General features: G+C 44.1%; 1 protein-coding gene across 12 annotated transcripts in view; it reads left to right on the top strand.

Annotated features, from left to right (window-relative positions):
* The first annotated feature begins 9135 nt into the window (after window positions 1-9135).
* Window positions 9136-23945, top strand: part of RP1L1 (RP1 like 1) — a 46579-nt gene continuing 31769 nt past the window's right edge. For 8 of the 12 annotated variants that reach the window (XM_069805538.1, XM_069805536.1, XM_069805544.1 and 5 more), the window contains exon 1: window positions 23750-23895. The gene's annotated coding sequence lies outside the window, so the exon portion shown is untranslated. Of the gene's footprint in view, window positions 9416-9465; window positions 9525-23749; window positions 23896-23945 lie in introns of those variants that run through there. The other 4 variants (XM_069805535.1, XM_069805537.1, XM_069805534.1 and 1 more) reach the window with 2 other exon arrangements.

Below are 23945 nucleotides of genomic sequence, written 5' to 3'. Positions count from 1 at the left end.
GAATCAGCATAGATCCCTCCCCTTTGAAAGCTAAGAAAAACTGCAACTTCGTCAGAATGCCCCATGGCCCTTCCCAACCCAGCTGACTGCAAAAGGAAATTCAATTTCTTAGTGATGTTTAATTAAAATTTAATTAATTTGTTAAGAAGCAGTGAATGTCCTGAATAGATTTTTATTTCAAAGGGAATGCTTGAAAATTGGTGCTCTGATCCTCTGTAGTGTTGGGAAAGTAATGAATGGATGCATTTTTGTAAGGAAGGTAGTCAGATTGTAAGAGTTGTGGGGCCAGAAGCCCAGGAGGGTTGGGGGGAGATGTTTGATCCATGACTGAAGTTGTATTATTTGCAAAACAAATAAGGAATGAATTGTTATTAAACATCCTCTGATCAGAAGGGTTAGCAAGAAGCAAAGATCTCCTTCAGGTTGTAAAGCCTTGGCTAAATTCTACTTAAACCTAGTGATCCAGGAGCAATGATACAGTGAAGTCCAGCTACCTTTCTGGTTGTGCTTCCCTTCTCCTCCTTCCTTCCTCTCAAAATGTACCCTGCAACAATTTCATCAGACTGAGATCTGATCCCATATCGAATGTGCTGAATGGATAAAACCTGCAGTAGAAACAAGTTGTCTGTGAGATTAATTCATCTCTGAAATCAACATTATGCAAACAGGACCCACCCTAATTTGTGTGAACAAGCTGTGCATTATCTTATGATTAAACAGCTTTGTAAGCATCAAAATACCTAATCTCTCAGGCTTCCCTGTGCAGGGTCTAATCCAGGACAGATTAGTACATTCTTTTCTGATCTGCTCTGCACCTTCAATATGATGCTTAGGACCTGGGAGGGGAGGGAGTCCAAGTACTATGCAGGCACAGGTACCAGCTTTGTGTTGAGTCACGCATTAACGGCATCTTAATTTTATTTCATAGGTATTCTAAAAGCCCCAGTGGGCAAACAGGTTTATTCCAGCATCAGGGCAAAACCCTGTTATCTCTCTTTGGCCATGTGGCGGACATGGACCACCTCCTAAAGGTGAGTGAGATGGGAAGCCAACCAGCACATCATGCAAAATAACATGGTGCCATAGTACCATTCCCTCTTCTCCTTCCATCCAGTGCAGGAACTAGATAGGCAGATAACTCTTTTTTCACCCAGCTCTTATGTGGACATCTCCTGCTGAACTGTGTTGATGTGGCTTTGTTGCTGGTTTCTCTCATCACTTGCTCCATCCTTCTCGTTCTCAATGGAGGCATGAAGGAGAAAGAGACCATCCTCATCTCTCTCTTAGCTTAGATCTGATTCCTGCCTTATATGCATCAATTCAAGTAAGAAAGAATTTCAAAATACCAAGGAGATGGATGTAAAAACAGCCCAAGAGGAGAACAAACCTTATTACACCTTCTGGGGTGCAATAGAGTGTAACAGAACAGCATAATAGTGTAACAGAGCACCTGTTCTCCTTTGTATGGAAGTATTTGGTACTTGTAAGACACATCCAGAATACCGGATCTGGTTTTGGGCTTCCCGGTTTGGGGCTTTTCCACAAGGAGGAGACTGACAAACTGGAGAGAGTCAGACAGAAGGTCACCAACATGGTTAGGGACTAAAGGGCAGGATTTACAAGCAGAGGCTGAGGGAACTGGGTTTGTTCACCCATAAGCAGAGATGTCTAAAGGGGATCTTATTGCTGTCTTCAACTACCTAATGGGAGGGTATAGAGAAGGTAGAGTCAGGTTCTCCTTGGATGTCCACAGTGAAAGGGAAAGAGAAAATGGACTTTGATTGCAAGAACAGAAGGAGGCAGGGTGGGGGCAGGGGTTGGAAATCCACCATGAAGACAATAAAAAATTGGAGGAGGTACCCAGAGATGTTGGGGGATCTCCATCCTTGGAGATACTCAAAACATTGCTGAGTATGATCCTGAGCAATATCTCATAACTTTGAAATTGGATCTAACTTCAGACTCCCCCTGCTTTGAATGGGGGGGTCGGATCAGAGATGTCCCGAGGTCCCTTCTGAACTGCATTGCTCCGTGATTCTGTGAAGAGCCCAGGACAAGCCCCCAGCTGCAGGTGTTGTACCCAACACTGGATGTAAGGGAAGATTTAAGGAAGTTCACCCCAAGCTCCACAAAGGTGACGGTCCATCACCGCTCAGAGGTGTGCTGAGCACACATCGGGCACTCCCAGCGGTGCAAAGTGACTCTGTTCTCTCATACGCAAACAAGGGAAGTATTACCTCTAATTTATTTCTTTGCAGCAAGTGGGGGCAAGAAAGAAACAAACTGCCTGACGATGTTTATAAATGGCCATAACAATGCAGATACTTCAAAGTACTCAAGTACTGAGTGGGTTTGCACACTCTGAAACCGCTAAGACAATGCAAACTGAGGTTCTTGCAGGGTAAAGCCCTCAAGATACCAATATATTCATATGCAACAAAGCCACAACCAACAGAGGCAACATAATATTGCAATATCTGTAAATCGAACAATGCCTTGGTTCCCCTGATACAGTTTGGCCATGTCCATACTGCTAAATTCAGCCTTCAAAACCAGGTGGTCCTGTACTAACTCTTGATCCATGCCTGGGAATTGTTTGCAAGAGTGGTGTAAGGTCATGCTGAAACCATGCCAGGGACTTAACATTAGTTTTAGTAGTAGCCAAAGTTCCCAGTGACTCAAGTAAGTGGTCTGGTCATCCATACACGTGCTCAGGGCTAATTCACTACTTCTATTTACCAGTGCATTCCTGGTGATCCTCAAGGGACTCCACTACTGGAAGTGAGTATAAAATGCTCCATTAAGAACCTTCACACCTCTCATTAAAGAGCTGGGGCCACGTCAGTGAAGAGTCAGAGCTGGGCAAGGCGGTGACATGCCTACAGCAGCAGGGGTGGAGGATTAACAAATTGGTTTTGGAAGAAGAAAAGTGTAAAGGCTACCCTTGTTCACTGGGAAGAACCCATCTGCTCTGGGGCTTGCAGCAGTGGCATAGTCAGGTTTCTGCAAAACTCCATCCAGTAGAACCAATTTCTCACTCCTGGCCAGACATGAACATAATACTCAGAGAGGGGCTGAGTTCTGGATTCATTTCAATGGTGTAAAACCATAGAGCTCCTTCAGCTTTAATCTGATTACTCTAGATTAATACTACCGTGATGGAGAATCTGTATCTAGACCTGATGCCCAAGAACGTATGTAAGTCCAAAGCAATATGATACAGGTAAAATCAGTAGCAGTATTTTTTGCTGCCATGTGAAGAACTGAAGTCCCAGGTTTTTATTTAACTTTTCACTTCTGACGTGGTATAAGTATAGTTTGAAAAGGTTGGGACAAAGAAATCACAAGGACAGTGTCTGGCAGAACCTGAGACCAGAACCCAAAGCCACGTTGCCTGAGCTAAACAGTAGTCTCTTGAGCCAGTCTTACAAAGGGGCACATTCTCACACACCTGAGTATTGCAAGTACGTGGGGGTTGAGTAAAATTGTTTGCTGCAGTGAACCACAGGCACGTGTAGGGGTGAGCACCATTTTGCCCCAGCGGAGCAGTGGTCAGGACCCCCTCTTGCCTGCCGGCCTCAGGGGAGCCCAGGGATGTTTACCTGCTGCACTCAGATCCTCATTTGGCAGAGGATGGATGGATGTTGTCATCTTTATTACAAAACAGGGAAGTTCTTCAGCAGCTCACTGGGAGGTAGGGTGAGGGCATGATTTCATACCAATCACACCGGTATGAATATGCCAGCAACCCTACCAGACTTGTTCTGCTGGGCTGTGCTCCCAGACATTTTGCCCAGAGTATAGCAGAGCATGACTGCTCCTGGTGTTCCCAGCAACCACGGCTCTAACAAACCCTTCCCTCCTGGGCTCTTCCCAGCCTGGGGCAGCTCTCAGACCACCATGGACTCTTCTGCCTGTATTTACACATGATGCAAATTGTACTCCCTCTCCGAAACAACATCTGCCTGCTATGGCCTGAATTTTGAGCTAACCAACCAAAGCTCTTTACATAAAACCTCTCTGGAGGCATCTTTTCCTTTCTACTGGCAGAGAAGCACAAGGACCATGCAAGGATGGAGCACAGTCATGTGGTGGGTGGGGAGGTTACAGTACTAATCAAGTCCCTAATGCTTAGTGCTAATATATCAGTGCTTTAGCGTATAAGGCAGTTCTCTCTTATGTGGATTTTGGGTCCAAGAACATTACTAGGAAAGGTCTATCATCTCTTGCCCTTGTGTTCTGCATCACACCCACAGCTCTCTGCACTGTGTGGTCTGTTGCAAGAGACAGCACCTTGGAGGGTGAAGAAATCCAGTCCTGAAAACCCTTACCATTACCCACTGCAGGTGTAACTGGCGTAAGGCCAGAGACCTTCACCTCAGCTCAACAAGGCTTGTGGTACGTCAGCTGCCTCCCAACGGCAACCTGAGATCCTAATCTCAGAGCCCACTGAACAGAGAGCGTGGTAAGTGCAGGGGTGTTGGACCGAGGCAGTGATATCACCCTGTCCATCTGCCAGTAGGCTCTGCCCAGTTGTGTCACAGCGCTAAGAGATGAACCTGTGAAGATATGTCAGGGGCCGTGCTCCAGCTGAGATAAGATAAGAGCAGCAAGGCCTGGCAAAGCTCCAGCTCTCCTTTTGGCTGACCCAGAAGAGCCGCTGATGATGGAGGGTCCTGCTCAGATCTCCCACTGTGGTCACAGCCCCACCGGGACCCTGGGGTCGGTCTTAGAGAGGGGCCCAGGCAGAAGGTGAGGTCTGGGGAGATGCTCGAGCATCCCACAGCCATCTCTTATCTCTGTAACGGACCAAAGCAAGGTAATCTCGCTGTCCTGCCAGTCAGACTCCTCCAAGGCGACCGGCATTTTGAGACTTGTGGTTTTGGCCTCCCCGCTATCCACCTTGATGGGTCTAGTCTTTTTGGTGCTGTTGGGCAGCAGAAGACAGCACGGTCATTGCCTGTGGTCTGGCTCAGGAAAACCAGCTGGCTGGGTTCAGAAAGGTGCTGCCCACCCTAGGGGTAGCAACAACTTGGTAATAAACTTCATCCAATGTGCTTGACTTTACCTGTGCCCTTTTAACAATTTAATTTTTGATGTGCCTGTCCTGAATTAATAACATAACAATCCCCTTCAGATCCTGAAGGCTAAATTCCTCCATCAGCCCCAGCAGCGCAAATCCAGAGCCATTTTATGAAAGTGAGCAGAGGGCAATTGAGTAACTTCATTTTCACTCGTGCTGACCCCGATAGTTTAATGCATTTATACAGCTGCATTTCAGGACAGAACGGGGTTTCCTAGTTTGTTGGGGTTCCAGGTGTTTCTATTTTTATAAAACACAGGAGTGAACAAAAAGCTTTTTCGAATGACCCTGCATTGTTGAAGTACGATGTGTGTTTGCTGAGGAAGGAGGGGAGATTTGGAAAAGAAATAAATTTAGTCTCAATGGGAAAGAGGGATGTGTTGTAGCTAGGACAGAGGCCTGCCTGCAGCTGTATTTCCTAAGTTTCTAGACTTCCAGAGGTCCTCATATAGTCTTGATAACACCTAGGCTTCATAGTCCTCCTAGAAGCTGGTCATCCACAGTTGGGATCATCTGAGCAAACCAGTCCTTAAGTACAGTCTGCCTAAAATTATACAATATTGACATATCACCATACATACAGGGACTGCAATGAGCATTATTAGTTCTAGGAATTATTTTGGTAGAGAGCACTAACTGATAACTGAGACAAACAGGGAGGTCTACGCTCATTCTCTTCTGCTGTGCAGCACAATTACCTCTTGATTAATACCTCTGGGAGGCTGGGACCAAGATCCTTTTACTATATGTAAAATACTGCTATATAGAGAAAATGAGGCCCTATTCAGCAGAACCTAGGAGGAAGATAAGCACCTTCTGGAAGCGAGGTGCTGGCTTATATTCCTTTGTGAACTGGGAGTAAGTGATTTGCCCAAAGTAACCCCCATTGTACTGTACTCAGTTTTTCTGAGTGACACCTAACACCCTTGGTAATTTCAGCTGTTAAGCGTAAAACCTTTAAATAATGGATTAGAAACAGGTGCTAATAATACCCAAATGTAAGGAGGGGTTTATGGGAGTCAAAGAGCTTTAGGTTTGCCCTGTCTTTCCATCAGCAAGTTTCTCCTGTCTTCTGCTAAATTTCTCATTGTGGGGCAAGAGGTATTTATTAATGGAGGAGGGGGATTAGAAAAGGGGACCCCGGGTTTGTTGCATGACCTGCTGCCGTGTCACATTCAATGTGCTAGTTCCTCTGCCTTTCTCTCACTCTCAATGCAGATGAACATTGTGGCTTTTTCTTGGGCTCAGGACCTTATAGGACTCTTGATTTGGAGAGCAGACAGGGTCAGGGCAGCCACTGTGGTGTGGAGCTGGGACCGACAGTGTGATTCTTAATTTATTAAAAACTCTTGAATGTGGGTTAATAGTTATCCACCCTGTGCGGAATTGACTGGAGTTCAGCCCTGAATTTGAGAAACATTCCCAGCAGAATTTTTCTCAAGCCTAACACGTATTCCAAAATGCCTTTCCCCCCTTGAATTCTCCCTTAACACTTAATAAAAAAAATCCTCAGCCACCTCTGCAGGTGAGTCCATTTTCATTAATGCCTTGAAGCTGCATGGAGATTTACAGGTGAAATAGGCCAGGGAGGCTGCCAAAATGCAATTAATGCTAATAAACAATAAATTATTAAGACAGTCTCGGAGGAGAAAAGTGCTGGAAATCCCACTCTGAGCAACTCAATGTGTAATCTTCTTTTGGAAAAAACCCCCAGTCAACAACTGCAGCATAAGGTCAAGCTGATCATGTGCAGCTTTAACTTACGAAGCCACGGCACAAGGTAAAGCTGAAGAGATTCCCCTCGTTCTGATGATAAACAACAATCAACCCCTCGAGAGATTTAACATGACACCTGCCTGACGTTACAGCCTGCAACATGTGGAGTCCTCACACGTATCTGAAGTGAGCCTTGTTTTCAGCTGTGGTTTGAACACCACTGCAGGTATGATTTCTTTCAGATGGGACAGGGGTGAGGAAGAAGGCGGGAGTACACCACACAAAAGGAAAATCATTTTACACCACTATTCTTGTGACCTTGTCTTTTGGAGTATTATTTGGGGCAAATCATGCAGAATTAGATTCTGCTCTAGTTACAGCTGTTGAATAATACATTGCAAACAGCCTCTGGTCTGTCACCAGTGGGGCAATAGTCACTTGCAAGGGTAGTTCAGAGCTGGCTGAGGTCTCTCCCTGTCTCCCTTCATGCAGAAGAAACAGAAGCATCTGAAGGTAGGTAGTCATTGCTGGGACTACTTATTTACAGCCACAGCTCATGTGGGGATTCACTGTATAAACTCAGACGTTGAAATCTTTATGCTTATACTGTATGTGTTTTGCCTGTGATGTTCTTCCTAGACGAGACATGGTCAACAGAGCCTGGAAAAGGGTTCAGCTCATTCTAAAGCAGAAGGCCCAGAGGTGTCTGTCTTCCCCTGGGTAAAATTCCAAAATTTACAGTTTTATTCCCTAATTTTTTCCTCCCCCAAAGAAAAAAAAACACATCAACTTGCAAGGGGGACAGTACTATTTCTTACTTCAGCACAAATCTAACTTATTTCACAGGCATCCACAGAGTGTCTTTAGGTTTAGTTTTAACAGTGTTGAACCCCTGTTGGAGATTTGCTGGCTGTCAGGCTCCTGGGTTGAAGCTGATCTGCATCTAAGGCGGGGTAAGAAGGCATCTGGCCTTGTTAAAAGAGTACTTCACACTTAGGAAAAAAAGATGGGCATCACCAACGTTTTTGTTGGTAAAACATGACAGAAGCCTTATTTGCAATTAGGATTCCTGATCACCACCAAAAGAATAGCTGCAGTTATTGGGTGATAGTTATTCAGTACTGCAGTTACCTAATTGCTTTCACTCTGGGATACAGAAAGAAAGTGCCTATCCTCATGAGCACTATATGACCAGGCAGGCTGAGAGTGGGCACCCATCCCACCTAACTCTAGATGTCTATGAGGTAGAGGTCAGCATCTGAGCTAATATCTCAGACTTCATTTATTCCCTGGAGAGAAAGAAGCGCTCTTGAGGGTGAATCAGCTGACCTGTTTTTGACATCAGCTATAGCATGTGAAGAATTGTGCCCTGAGGAGCATGCTGAGCAGGGAGCGTAGGCTGCTATCTCACAGGGTCCGTAGTTTAGACACTTCTATTCGGTCAGGTGGTTTCCACCCTTGCTGTGTCCCAGTACAGGGTTGGGATGGCTTTCAGCCATGGACCATCATCGCCGCATACTTTTGGTCCACCCAAAGGAAGCCCAGATGAGGAAGTGGGAATGGAGCCTCAGCATAAACTGGAAAGTTTTGGGGTAAATGATCATTAACAGGGACTGCAGAGCACACCAGCTTTGCAGGCCAGGCAATGTTTTTATTTAAGAAAGCATGAGAGTCTTTTGGCGAGGAAGCACGGTCTGGGGTGAGGGTACTGAGCGAGGCATTAGGACAGTTGGGGTCTGCACCTGGTGTGACTGTGGAAAAAATTCCAGAATTTTCCACGGGTGAATGAGGAATAATGTTTCCCCTCGCCTCTTTGGGGTTGTGATATTTGTCATTCCTTATCATTTATAGGTGCCCTCTAAGATCCCCTGATGGAATATTTGAAACTTTGTCCTGGATTCTGAATTTTTCTTTTTGCTATTAACGAGTTTTTTTCCAGGCTGGGAGGGACCTTTGCAATCATTTAATTTGATTTATTTACTGCATATCACAGGCTGGAAACTTAAAACATGGGCTTTGTGATCAGAAAAGGCAAGAAAGCCTTTGCCACCAGGAGCGAGCTTTTCCCCTGCGTTCGAGCTCGTGACTCGAATACACGCGTATAGAGGAGAAGGAGGCACTGGGTCAGGCTTGTCAAGCAGCAGAGACCATGATGCGCACAGTGATGCAAATTTCTCAGTCATCAGCTCTGTATGAGGAGCAAGAAAAAAACATCTTTAAAACCTCATTAGTTAATTATCGTCACTGCAGATGGTGCCCAGCTGTAAGCTCCTTTCTGCTCATCTTAATCCCATTCCAAGTGGCTACCCGAGGCGGAAAAGCCCATTTGGTTTTTTATCTGGAGAAGTGGTTGAGCACAGGAGCACATGGCGGTGGGGAAAGCTGTGAGAAGGGGAGAGATGTAAAGTTTTAGGAAGGGAGATGGGGGCCCATCCCACTGTGTAGGCAGCGGGTGAGCAGAAGTGTTCTATCTTTCTTTTGTAGGGCTTAGAAATGCAAACCAGGGAGATTTCTCTGCCTGGCTTTTGATCTCTGCTGTGAGCGCTCAGGGGAGGCCTGACCTGAGATGGATTATTGACCAGAGCAAAGCGATGTACCTGGATTACCTTCACTGCGGTGAGTTGAATCTGCCTCTCTCTGTCCTTCTATGCGCTTGTGAATCAATACAGGGAAAAGGAGCAGTAAGGGAGATGCTGGACCAACGGAGAGCAGGCGGCAGCAGGAGGTCAGATGTTAGTATTGATTGTCTTTTTCAGTAGCTCTGTTGTCCTTTTTTCTTACATCTTCTGTTTCTTACTAGGGAAGTGGGATGTGATGGATGTTCACGTGGCAGAAATAGGTGCCCATGATGAATATGAGTTATACTTATGGGGGAAGGTTGCTGATGTGATCACACCATAGTTGGTGGCTGTATTTTGCTCTGTTGACCAATGCAGATGTTACCCCTGGAAGACTTCCAAAGGCTGGTTTTGTGTTTTCCTGGGAGGCTTTGTGGTGGGCTCCAGGTCCATCCTTACTGAGGCATTTCCCAAGCAAACAGGTATCCTTTCTGATCAGGGCTGGGTTCTAGTTTTCCTGATATAACTTGATGTGACCACTTAATGTCTCTGCTGCTACTCAAGGACAGCAGGAGATTGAGTGGATCAAGCCCATAAGAAGATATGGGCTCCTGTGCACAGAGAGGGGACTCCTGTCTGTTTTAAGCAGTGCTGCCCAGGCAGGGAGCCAGGCTGGTCACAGTCTTGCTCCAACACTGGTCCCTGATGGGAGAGATTGTGACTCTCTCCACAATCCCAGTTGGAGTCTAAACCAGAATTTCCACTCTGATTTTCTCCGTAAGATCTGAATAGCCCACAAGGCCTTCCCCCACCCCCCTTACCCCCCTTTCTTATTCTTTTGTTGGCAACCCCCCAGTCTCTCAAAGTAAAAGCTAAAATGGAGGCCTTGTGGTTTTTGGCTAATACAAGCCTCAGGTTGTTAACCCTTGACAGTTCTTCAGTGAATTACTATTAAAAGAAAGAATTCATTTCTTAGGCTGAAGAGAGATTCATATAGTTGATGACATAAAGATCATTTAGATCATCGGATTTGACCCCTTGAATAGTACAGGGCACTGAATTTCATCCTGTAGCTCCTGGCCTTTCATTTATGGCCTTTATACATCGTGTTAGGAAACTCATAATGTCAGGACCACATAGCTGTAGGGGCTGAATTAACATGGAAGGGAAGAAAAGCACTGATATAAATTTAATAGGAGGCCATAGGTCAGCAGCCCATTGAGCCTTTGAAGAGAGGAGCCTGGGCAATACTCAGTTGCCTCTTACTCAAAACCCACCTGGTTTCATCTGTCTGTTATGGAAGAATATTGCCCGGTGGCCGTACTCCTGATCTGGGAATTTCTGCAAGTCTGTGACTCTTCTTGTAGGGTTGGGGCCAAGACTTGTATTTGCCTTTGAACATCTGAAAGTACAGTGTGTTCTTGGCCTGTCCATAATCACCATTAATTATTGGCTGTGATGGTGATTGATTTGTATTTATCTTCTACTCCCCCAAATTGCTCCTTACAGCAACTGAGGGCACAAGATAATATTTCCATCTCTTGCTGGGGTTTTTTTTGTTTTGTTTTTTCCCCCTGCTTCACTGGATCTCCCTCTGCTCTCCTTTGAAGCTTTTACAGTTTTTTTTCTCATCTCTTTAATTTATTTCCTTGTAATCATGGCTGTCTTCTTATTGTGCCTTGGAGAAACATGAATCATTGGCCAATATGTGAGTTTTATTGCTATCAATTGTTATTATTAATTTGTGCCCATTAATGTAAAAGAGGGACAAACTGCACATTCAAGTGTAAAATGTTGCTTATACAGCTTAGGCGGTTTTAATAGATTAAAAAATCAGTTTGGAGAGATAACCAATGCATCTCTTAATCTCTTCCCTTCACAGTGTAATTTTTTTTTCTCCTAAAGTCTACTCTCTCTTAAAAAAACCCAACTTTTTTTTTTTTTCCCTTCCTCAGTCTGGTTTTAAATAACCTGTGAGAAGGGGCTTCCACTACTTCATTTGAGGATTATTCCAATCTAAATGACCTCACTTGCCCTTTTCTCAGTTTTATCCCATCACATCTATTTATACCCTCTTGCTCTATATTAAGCAGTTCCACCGCACACCTGGGAAGAATTAGCACCTTAACATTTTGACCACATAGAGAATGAAAAACACGGGTGAAAATCAAGACCCAGGTGCAGCTAGTGCCAAAAAAGTTGTTTCAGAAAGGACTTGATTTCATCTACTTATTTAGTGCCTACACTCACCAGCCTCCCCTCAGCCTAACTTATCTCCTGGCTTGCAGCACGCAGTCATTCCTCATTGTTCACTTACAAGGGCTGAGAGCTCTTAACAATGGAGATCCTACTTCTTCCTTGGCTCTCAGCTGTCTCCTGCCTGCCAGCTCTTTTATTTTCCCTCGGGCATTAGTTGGCCAAGCAATGTATATTTAGTACTTTTGATATTTTTTTTTCCTTCCTCCTTCATCTAACCAACCCCTCAATCATTTTGTTGCTTTTCTCCAAAACCTCTCAAAATTGTCGGCATCCTGCAGGATTATGGCTGTCCAGCGTTACCCTCCGTCTCCCTTCTCCTGCAGGGCATGGAAGTTAAGTTTGTTGCCTCACTTTCTTAGGTGTTTCCACTGACGTTGGTGCCCTGGATTGCGTGAGAAGAGTCCTGCGTGTACTTAAAGGCTTAGAGGGAGAGGTGGGCTACTGAGATGGCAATGCAAATTCTTCCATGCTTGTTTCAGAGCAGCTCACCCAGAAACAATGCACTTTTGTCGGAAATTGGCTTTGTCTCTTTCCCTTTGCTTTAATGAGCTGATGTAAATCACTGTATCGGGACCAAGGAAACAAAGGTTGTGTTCCTAGTCCTGTCCCAATGGCCAAATAAGTGGTACTGAGCAAGTCACTTGATCTGCCAGTACCTCAGTTTCCCTTTTAGTCTCCCTCTTCCGTCTGATGCTCTGGGAACCGTGACTATCACTTAGGTTTGTGTCTATACGACTCTGAGATGAAGAGAGATCTTAAGCACTGCAGGGTCCCCAAGCTGCCTGCTTTCTACCCACCCTTTGTGCTGTGCGCTGGGCTTCCCTGGGTCTCGGCATCCCCAGCATGCTTGGAAGGAGCCAGGCTTGGCTATCTGGTGATGGCATATGCTGGACCACCTGGATGTTGCCAGCAAAGGTGTTAACAGCACCCAGAGAGCTGAGGTGACCTCTTTGGGCACGCGTGCCTGATCGCAGCGTGATGATGGGCAAGTCTGATCCTGACAGCAAGCCTGGGCCCGTGCCGGCTGGCGGTGTGGATGTCCTACCATGTGCATTTACTGTCAGCCATCTCGGCAGCAGCCTCGGAGCGCTGTTGGAATCCAAAGGAGCAATAAATCTGTAGAAATGATATCTGCTTACTCAACAGACCCGATGCACATCTCAGAGCCAGACTGTGCCAGTTCTACTCCTTGAACAAACATGTGTTTCTAGACTTTGTTAGCCCGGTGCAGTCAGTAAAGCTGTGAGAGTGAGAACTGGATTTTTTGCTGCCTTATGGAGACATACATATGGGTGCCAGTTCATCTCTAGCTGCTGTGCTGGGTTGCACTGGGTGGCACTGGGAATGACAGAAGAGCAGAGCATGTTTCTCAGAGCCCAGAAGGCAATAAGGCTCTGGCAGGTAATAAAAATAACCTGCAGAGTTGTAAGTTTAGAATATTTGATCTAGCGTTACTAGGAAGAAACATATTTACAGTTACTTCTGGTACTAAAAGTACACCTAAAAATAATGAGATATAACCTAAATGTAAGAGGTAACTGAGCTGCTACAGTTGGTTCAATAAATTACAACAGTTTGGTGGACTTTTTTTTTTTTTTGGCCCTACTTGAGGGAACATTCACTGCTGCATCAAAGTTTATTTGGAATTATCCCATATAAACTGCTCGCAGGTTTCTTTTGCTCAGTGGCTTGGTTTCTTCATATTTGCATTCTTTCTGCATTAGCTGACCGGGCTTAGTCACCTGCTGTCATCCTTGTTTCTTGACTGCACAAGCCAATCTTGTGTCACTGAGATCTGGCCATGAGGTCTTGCAGGGAGGTAGTTCTGACTTGCCCTCCATGAACACCTCAGCAAGCCCATAAGCACATTTGGCAGATGCCCTTGCCATTAAAGTTCAGGCAAAGTGAACACTGAAATCAGAAAAACGTGGCACGTGGCCAATCCATGGAAAAAAATCAGCACAAATAATCCTAGGTATATTTAGCAGTACTTTTCCAGACCTATTCCCTTTTTGTTGGGGATTCATTTACCCATTTCAATGTGTTATCACTTTAAGCTTCCTCAAAGGCACGCAAAGCCTCTTAATAAGTAATCTCGCTATTTCTTATCGTATCTGCCTTGGAGTGAGAGACAGGACAAATGGGACAGCGTTCACATCTGAATCCAGGTCAGGATCAGATGTAGGCTGGGAGATGGTGGTGATGAAGAGCTGAGTGATGACTGCGGTGTTATATAAGCTTTGCATTAACTCCTACGTGTTTTAGAAGATCTGTGTTTTTAGGATGGGTATGAGGCCAGGGAAGGGAGGTGCACAGCAGCAAGGAGGACTACATCTCTCCCTGTGCTTTCACATATCACCTATTACCATTGTATCTGAACACTTTCTGCTCCATGGATTGCAAGGTGTGAGCTGAATTGCCCAACCCTGGCAATCTTCAGGAGAGGCAGGAGCGAGAAAGGAGAAGGTGAAGATCTTCAGAGTTGCTGAGGGTGGTAAGGGCAAATGTAAAAGCATGGAAAAACAGAGGGAAACCACCAGATTGCAGAAGCAAAGAATTTTACAGACACGATTTTGAATAGACCTTGCATAATATTGTGAAAGCTGGTAAAGTTTATAAAGGTTGAGATAAGCTAACTCAGAAACAGATAGGTGTGTTAGCAGGAAGGCATGGCAGGAGATTTTGGAGAGATTACAGTTAAGAATCTGCGGGATTTGGCAACAACCCAGATACGAGTGTTTGGTGTGAAGGAGATGTAGGTGTTGAACGCGACACGGAGATTGTGAGTTTGAGTGTCATACGAGCGCGGGTTATTCGCAGCAAGGAGGGCTGGGGGAGGGAAGAGTTTGTGGTGAAAGATAAGGAGGTGTTCTTTTAACCACGATAAGAGTTGGCAGCCCCACGTCTGGAAAAGAGCTCAGAGGAAGAGTCAGAGAGACCCAGCAGCGGAGAGTTACACCTGCTACCATGAATGTGGAGAATGATGTCACCAGCTGACATCACAGGGAGCACGAGGTCAACAGGAGAGAGAACGAGGATGAGGAAGAAGTAGCAGGGCATTCAGAGAACATGTGGAAGGCAGGCAGCAGCAGATGTCCAGTCTTTCACAAAGCAGACCGAGGCTAGCAAACGTGGTGTCCGTTGCTGTGGAGGAGAGCTGGATCTCAGCTCAAATAGAGGAGGGGCAGGAGCTGGCTTTTTTAGCTGTTTTTTTTTTTTAATGTCAGGTTCAAATGTGGAGTCTTTTAAAGGACCCAAACCATTCTGTTCGTGAAGTTTTGAATGTTTCATATGAAATGTTTACTTTTCTTCTTTTTTTTTTTTTTTTTTTTTACAAACATTCCTTCACCTGCTTTGGAAAAGTAAAAGGAAAATGAAAGTGAAGCAAAATCTTTCATTTAATTTAAAATGGCTTTTTTACCTTCTCATCTCTGAAAAATATCAAAGGAATGCTATTTGAAGGGTCAGCCCAGGAGGAAACATGGTGTTTCTTTTTGGCTTCCCCACCCCCCCATACCCCACCCCACACACAGTATTTCAGGTATTAATCTCCGGTAATTTTTTTCTATCCAATTTTTAAAAAAGTATTTTTAAACATGTGCTTTGAAGGATCATCCAAGGAGATTCACCCACCTCCCCCTTCTTTATTAGCAATTCAAGTATTAATTTCTGGTAATTTAGCATCTTGAGCTTCTTTTCCAGGCAATGGAGAGAAACAATAGTTTTAAGATAGAGTTCACCTGGGACATCCAGTTCAGGAGGAGATGAACACAGCCTAAAAGACACCCTATCTTTCTGGGGACTCTGAAGGAGGGCTGGAGTGACTCTCTCGAGTAGTGACATTACAAACATCCACATCCAGCCTGAAGTATCCCACCCAGCTAAGCTGTATTTATTCCACGGTGCCCAGGCATTGGCTGATCCATGTGCCCGCTCCCTGGTGGCACATGATGTCCCCAACCCTGTTTGGGGTTGAGCAGTTGTGGAGCCCCCTGACCGTACTACCCCACCAGAACGCTTTGTTCTTCCAGAATGGCCCCAACACATTTGGGAAGAGACGTGTGTGTAGGAAATTCCGCCGCCAGCTGCGTGACAATGGTGGGTGAGAAAGCTTTGTCCCTTCTGCTCCTGTACGGTGCCCAAAAGGAGCAGGTGTTCAGCAAGCGCTAATCCCAAGAGATCTCGTGAGCTCCAGTGAGTCCTGCTGGCTCATCTGATCTAAGAATCTGGCACTGAGACTCAATAGATGGGGAAAAGAAAGAACAGTTTATTGTGTTAAAAGTGTAGGTAAGCAAAAATTGCAGAAATCACCAAATTTAGACTTTGGCCAGGGTACCAGTGTTAGCAATGCTACCCTTGATGAGAGGTCAAAGTTCTGCTGACATGAATTAAAATCAAGAATAAGTAAAATTGGAAGGATGTAAATCTTGGGGGTAGAGCAAAAGTAGCGGAAAAAGCAGGATCATTAATAAATGAAAAAGGAGGACAATGATTCAAAACTGGCTGAGTTATTGAACTCCTTTAAAAAAAAAAATCTCTCCTAAAGAAGAAAACTATAGGAGAGTAGTTTGGACAGGATTTAAAGTGAGGAAGGAAGTCACTATAAAAAAAAATATAATTGATAAAGAACAAGTGGAGGAATGCTTGAAAAAATTGGAAAGTGTACACATCAGCTTTGCTGATCATGTTGGACATTAGAGAATGAATTGAGAAGCTAGTTGTATCACTTCCCAAAGGCAACTGGTGCTAACTGGAATGAATAAAGGAGTAAGGGCTGGGATAATACCCCTGATTTTTTTTTTTCCTACTACTCAAAGCCAAAACGAGAGAGTCACTCCAGGTGAGACATTGTGTCTTCTGATATAATGGAACAAATATTAAGGCAGAAATAAGTACACAGCTGTATGGCACAAGAATTTAAGCAAAAGGCCAAATAAATACACAATGCCAGAGAAACTTGACTGCTTCTACTGTTTATCAGGTTATATACAGTGCCTAATTTGGCTTGGAAAATTATTTCAAAGGGTTTTAGAAGATACATTGTTAGATGAATAAAAGCTGTCCACAGATTCAGTAATAAACACATTGAAAAAGTGAGAGAGAAAGAGTATACATGTTGAAATCTGGAGGGATCTAATTTGATTTAATATCTTTCAAAAAAAAATTTTAAGAGTGCAAAAAACACATTAATGAAAATCAAAATTGATAATCATTTGGAAGGAACTGAGGGCATCAGAAAGGCAAGAGAAATGGTATAAAGGGGCCTAGAAATGTTAGAAATGGTCAGAGAAATTAGATCCATACTGGAAAAAAAGCAAATGTCACATATCAGAGGTTGAATAATCTCAAGTAAAAGTTTTGCTGGAAATGTAAAATTGGGAAATGATGGTGGTGTAGCGGAAATTATCTTGTGCTTTCCGGTGGATGAAAACACCAGGACGTAAGTGGTTGTTTTGTTGCACATGTGGATAGCCCCACGTTGAACTCGGGAGGTATGTGCAATGAAGTGCCTGTCTGTTTGCAGGGTTGGGTGCTCTCCTGAGGAAGAAGGGTTGGCATGGGTTTGCATGGAAACTGGAAAAAAAAGTTCCAACATCTGCAGTTGCTGGAACGTACAGCGAGTTTCTTCTACTGACATACAGCCTTTAGCTGCCAAGTCCAGATCCAGTTGTAGATCGAAACCTCCTCAAAGCTCGTGGTGACTTTCTTGGTTCATCTCTCAGTAATTAGCTCCTGGCTGTCACTTTTTAGGCATGCCTTGCCTCAGGTCCTGATTTTTGTGCATATTCCTGGTTCTTCAGCTGCTCACTCCAGTTAGCTGGTTTGCTTTCCTGGATATGGACATAATCATCTTTGCTCAGCCTCTTTCTTTGTTCTCCTTTCCAAACAGGAAGGTGAGGATGTTAAACTTGGATTGTCAAGGGGAGTGGGTGTGTATGAGTTAACCAGCCTAGGAAATCTCAGCTGGTTGTCTGTAGAACTTCTGTGCCTGAGCTTTTATATCCTCCTTGGTGATGGAAACAGTCCTGGAATGAGAGGTGGCAGGTGGAGGAGCCACCTTGTGTGGCTGTGTTGACATATCAAGGGACATGCATACTACAGACAGTCTTCATGAGAAGACAAAAGGACTGCTAACACCCTGCTAATCACACCATGCTTAATCATTATGATATATGTATGTTCCTGTGATCTTTTTCCTTTCATACAATCAATTGTGTCAATTCTAGGTTTGAATTTGGCAAGCTGCTCCAATCTTGCCATGCTGTCTCCTCCATCTGATGTGATAAATAGCACATCTGTTTATCAGTTTCCTGGCACAAACATGCAGATCAGCTTGGACATAAAACTTCAAGCCCATCTCAAAAGGAAATGCAAAGTTATTCTCCCCAGTGTTGCCAGAAATGTCAGTAAAGGGCAGTGCTGGTTACCTAAAATCCTGGATCCTTAAAACAGCAATATTCCCAGGAAATGCCTGGCTACAGCACTAGAAATACCCTTGGCAACAAAAGCATCGTCCCCAGCTTCTAGGGATATTTCTGAACTGTTGGTGGAGCTGAACTGTGTGCAGTCTGAAACACCCAGATGCGACTGTTGCTGTCAGAGCCTGCTGCAGACTCGCGTGTAATCAGGGCTGCGTTGCAGAACTGTACTTCAATAGACCGCAGCTGGGTGTGAGGATGCGGCAGAACTGGCCTCTCTGCCTCTGGTTTCTTAAGCCCCTGTTTTCATTTTAGGAAAGGCAAATCCTACATTTCTTCAGTAAATGAAAAACCAATCCTCTGTTAGGGCTCGTCTGCTCCCTTCAGTGGAAGAATGCTTTAATTTCGCAGTGGACTGTGATTAACGGCATCCCGGGGGAGCTGTCGCAGTATGATTGTGTTGAGGAACTGAGAGAACTGATTGATGGGAGACAACAGGATACGCAGGGGAAGGAATAATGAACGGGCACCACCGTCTCCCTTCTCTTTCTGCTCACCAAGAAAACCTAACAGATGCTCCGTGTGCCATCCGTCATCTTGTTTTATTATGTTATACTCATGTACAACTAGCCTTACATTTCCTCCTAAGCAGAAAGCAAATCTCATAACTGAGGAGGTTGAACAAAGTCTTAGTATAGAGCTGAGGACCCAGCCTCGGTCAGGTCTGTCGGGTCTGAGGTCCCGATCCTGTAACCAGATCTTTATGCTCAGTCCCTCTTCTCTGAACTGCTACTGGTACCATGAGCTTTGGTCTTCAACTTCATAACTGCGCCTGTTATTTGCATGGTGAGGGTGACTCTTGGCAAAGTAATGATGTTTCTCAACTGTATTTTATCTCATGTTGAAGGGACTCAAGCTCATAATTTAAGTCCATGAAAATGGATGTATCACCTATAGAGATATTATCTACAGAATAAATGCTTTTAAAAGTAAGGAACATTGAAAAAAACATATTTTTTAGCAATTTCAGAGGGTTTTCTTTCTTTGCACCCGTGGTTGATGGCTGAAAAACTAAGTAGATAATGAATCTAGAATAGGAGGGAGATTTGCTGTAGGTGAATCTGATCCCTGAGACTAGTTCTTATCCTCCAGAAAGCTAGGCTTCTTTATTACCTGGGTTAAGTGCAATGTAATCCTTTGCATTGAAGGCTGTAGCTCTAAATACAACTCAGACTGCTGTGCTTTGAAGATTGACTTGTTTCAAACTGATATGGACCCAAATAAAGAAAAAGCAATACATTCTTTCAAAAAAACCCCACCAGCGCCAAAATAAAACTCCTACCAAAGCCCCCCAAAACAACAACAACAAAACCTTATCTACTAAGATCTGCCTCACATTTATAAATGAATATTTAAGTTACTTAGAAGAAGATCCAGTAATCACAAAAGGGAAGAGCTAATAATATTAAATTAATTAGAAATGGAGTATTCTATCAGATCACAGAAAACATCTCTGAGGATGGAACAGTTCAGATTGCTACAAAGGATGTATCACATTAAACTGGCACTTAACTGGATCTTAATTACCACATAAGCCTGAGCCAAGGAGAGTGCAGACAACCTTCGGAGAAGCTGCCTTGCCTTCACTGAAGCATGGAATAAACTAGGCTGGAAGGGACTTTGGAAGTTCTCTGGTCCAACCACAGACTCGTAGCCAGGCCCAGTAGATCAAGTTGCTCAGCTGAGTTTTGAATATCTCCAGGGTTGGCTATTCCTCTACCTTTTGGGTCCCAGTCTTTGATCACCATCGTGAAGAATTTTTTCGAATACTTAAATGGCATTTTGCAGGCTGCTACTTGTATCTGCCAGAGCGCTTTGCTATGCACTTCTGGGAAGAGTCTGGCTCTCCATAACCATGTCCTAGGTAGTTACAGACAACGATATGAATGCCTCCAAGCCTATTCTCCAGATTTAACAATTTCAGTGCTCTTGCCCTCCCCCTGCACATCACGTGCTCCTATTTTGCCCTATCATCTTGGTGGCCTTTCCTGGACTCACTCCAGTATGCCAGTATCTTTCTTGTACTACAGAGGGCAAACCTGGATGCAGTGTCCAGGTGTGCTCTCAAAAGAGCCAAGCAGAAGGGAGTTATGACTTCTCTTGGCCTGTTTAGCACACTTTTGCTAATACATTGCAGTATGTGGGTGGTGGTCTTTGCCGTGAGGGCTCACTGCTGACTCCTGTTCAACTTCTTGTCCACTGGGACCCCCTTATCCATTTCTGCAAAGCTGCTATCAGTCAGCCTAAGCCTGTGTTGCTGCAGGGGGTTTACCATCCCTGACACGTGGTTGTCGTTTTCTTCTCCTGGGGGTCACGTCAGCTAATTTCTCCAGACTTTCAAGGTCCTTCCAAATGGCAGTCCTGCCTTCCAGCACGTCAGCTGCTCCCAGCAGTTTGGTGTTACTGGGGAGCTTGCTGAGGGTGCCCTCTGTCACCATCCAGGTCACTAATGAGGATTTCTGAGGAGCCATTTCTAGTGCTGCCCTGCGCCTACCATTCCAGCCCTAGGGCTCTGTGAAGAACAGCCTGCCTGTTATACTGTTGCTTAGAGCAAGAAAATATCCAGATCATAGGCACGGACAAGAATATAAGAGCTTGAGTAAGTGCATACTCCAAGAGAGGACTTGAGAGAAAGTAATAATGTGCTTGTTTCTGCTCAGGACCCTGACTGTCCTCACCTGTACGGAATGGGACATGGGCACAGTACAGCTTAGTAGCCGAGATAGCCATATGGTAAATTCCCAACTGAATCCCAGAAGAGAAGGGAAAGAAATAAATGATCTTAGATCCAATGAATCCGAAGACTCCTAGACGGATGCGCCCATGTTCTTCTCTGGGAACGGTAGAGGAAAAGGTTATAAGCTGTAGGTGCCATCAAATCCAGGCTGGTTTTAGCACAGAAGATAGAGGCTTGCATCTCCAGCATGCTTTCTAGCTTACTGGTCCAGCGGTGTGGTTCAAGGGATGGTCACAACGTCTGTGATTACCAAAGCACTGTTCCTACCAAGAGGTGGTTTTCCTTGTATTTAACACCAGCTCTGACGAGGACCTGAGTGAAGAAGAGCGCTCTGTTTTAAGCTCATTCAGCCATGGAACAGAATGACAGGGTTGGCTATTGGAAACCTCTTTAGCAGACAATTAAAACTTCAAGTCTGACACAGAGTTTGACAATCCTTTTCAAGTAATTTAAAGTAACAAATAAATTGAGGGGAAAATATACAGCCTACCTGTTTTGTTTGCAGGGAATTCTTATATAATCATAGGCAAATGGATCTGCTGCCTTCCAATTCAATGCTTTTCTCTTTTATGAATCAAAAGTCTCAACTTTTGTCATTTTCCATACGATACTTGGCTTGGTCAGACCATAAATACTCCTTGTTAAAAAGATTGCTTTGACATTTAAAAAATATTTTTCTTTCTCAAGAAGGGCACAGAGCAAATTAAAATGAGCCTTCTTAAAGAAACATGGTTAGACCTTACAAAATGATGATTCATCTTTCTTGCCAGAAACTCTCATCTTTTTGGGGAAAAAAATCAAATTAAAGAATCTTGTTCATGATTTCCCTAGAACACACAGCTGGATTTTTCAACCAGCCCCATTCTAAATGTTAATGGTGACCTGTAAATTTTTCTTATGTCTGGAAGAAATGAATTTGTAAAAATGGAAGCTACAACTACTTGTATGGGAAGAGAAAATTCCAGTAAAAGTCTGCACACTAATTTATCAACAAAAGCCATACAAAAATTGACACTAGGCATATTCAGGCTAGAGAAAAGGCACAGATGTTTACCAATAAGTGGGACTATCTATTGGAACTGTTGCCTCTGGACAGGGTAGACTCTTGATAATTTATTTAAGTCAAGTCTGGATGCTTCTCATAAAGGCCTTCCCATCCCCTAAACAGAGGTTATAGACTTGGTGCCCAATTCTTTGAGTCAAGTTCTCTGTGTCAAGTTCTCTGTCAGGTCCCCTGCCTCAGCTCAGGCAATATCTGGATTCCTCTCCTTCTTCTATGTCCCCAGCAGAGAGAAGGCTGCAAAAAACCCTCAGAAAGAAAAATTCTGTTCCTGAGGGAACAGAAGGTGAAGGCTGATGTGAAGAGACATGCTGTAGATGTTTTGGGGGTTCCAGGGGATTTTGGCTAAGGGATGATGGATGCCCAACCACATGGTCACACACCTTCCTCTGTGTGAAGTTTGATAGCAGAGGTTTGATAAGGTTTAGAAGCATGTGACTTGCCTGCCTGCTATGGCTTATTCTTTTTGAGATGTCATTTTGAACTGTGATGGGAAATTGAAAAATAGGGGCCAGCCTGCCTGGCACAGTCCTGATTGTGCAGAATGGGCTCCATGAGGGGCTCAGGCTTTCCCATGCATGGACCCCTACAAATTTTCCAGTAGTGCTGCTGACCTCTTATAGTAGATGCAAGCCTACAGAGAGATGACCTTGTTCTTCTGGATCCAGGATCTCACAGGAATGGTCTCTGGACCCTGAAAGGTGTGCTGTCCACAGGTGGAAAAGCAATGCTGTGTAAGAAAGACGACCATGTAGTGGCTCGAACACTAACCTTACATTTGGAAGATTCATGTTAAGGATCTGAGATGTAAAACTTGCTGAACCTATTCTTACAGGATTCCCACGTCCCTGCCCTTCCAATAAAAGCCCTTTATGACTCTGGTCTCTCTGCAAGTAATTGCTTCCTACAAAAGAAGGTCCCTAGTGCTGTAAGTGACATTGGTGCACAGGTGCAATGGCTATGCAAGTAATGAATAAATATTGCTAAAAGACAAGAATTCCAGTTCATAGAAAAGTGGGGTTTGCCACTGATTTTGTACTTGAATGCAACTGATTCATTTTTATTGTTGTGTGTCTATGTCTTCTTTGCAGAAAGGAAGTGTGAGAGAAAGCAGGAAGGCTCTTATAGGTGAATTATGAAAGAACAAGTAATTTCTTATCATTTATCATTGACAGGTTGATCGTCTGTCCTTATTTCATGCCCAAATCTCAGTGATCCAGCTGTTGAGCATTATCTGAGAATCTGACTTTGTCATCTGCAATGAACTTGAAAATATTTGGGTTAGGACTCACCAGACTTTCCTGTTAAGACAATATTTCACTGAAAAAATTGTTATGAATCTCAGCCATCTATATCCGGAGTGACTGACTATCAGCCAGCTGAGAAGTAACAAACATATACACAAATACCTAAAAGCTACCATCACCTTCAATCTAGCTCCATTGATTTCCCCGGTGTTACCCAAAAGATAAATCTGATTCCAAAGTGTTGCTGACGAGTGGGTGGGTTGATGAGTTGATGAGTGGGGTGGCTCAGGAAAGTTTTCCAGATCTCTGCAGGCCTTTATGCAAGAGGAAAATATTACCTCTTTGGCCTTGACTACTGCATTCTCATTTATACTGTTATGATTTGAGAGGAGTGTCACTGAATCAGATTTATACCTGAGTTACATGGGCACAAGCAAGAGAAGGATTGGGCAAACTGTGCCTAAAGCCCCAGTGGATTTGAGAGCCTTCTCCAGCAGCTTAGGTAGCTTTTCTTTCTATCCTTAGCAACACAGTCCTGATTAACCCTCCAAGCTGTGGTCAGTCATTTTGAGGACAGTTTGATTGACAGCATGTAACCTGCTAATGCTTTTCCCTGCATTGTCCAGTGCATTACATCCTGAAGGTGGTTGGTTGGCTGTGTTGGCTTTTTAATTATTATTTTGTTGATTTATTTTTAATCTCTTGGATATTCTATAAGAAAATTCATCCTGAGCAAGAGGCATGAAGTATTTCAATGTAAGTACAAAAAAAAATGCATTGAGACTCCTCTCATATATCTATAAAAA

Source organism: Haliaeetus albicilla, chromosome 18 (genome assembly GCF_947461875.1).
Source record: "Haliaeetus albicilla chromosome 18, bHalAlb1.1, whole genome shotgun sequence".
NCBI lineage: Eukaryota > Metazoa > Chordata > Aves > Accipitriformes > Accipitridae > Haliaeetus > Haliaeetus albicilla.
This window is presented reverse-complemented; position numbering and strand designations above follow the sequence as displayed.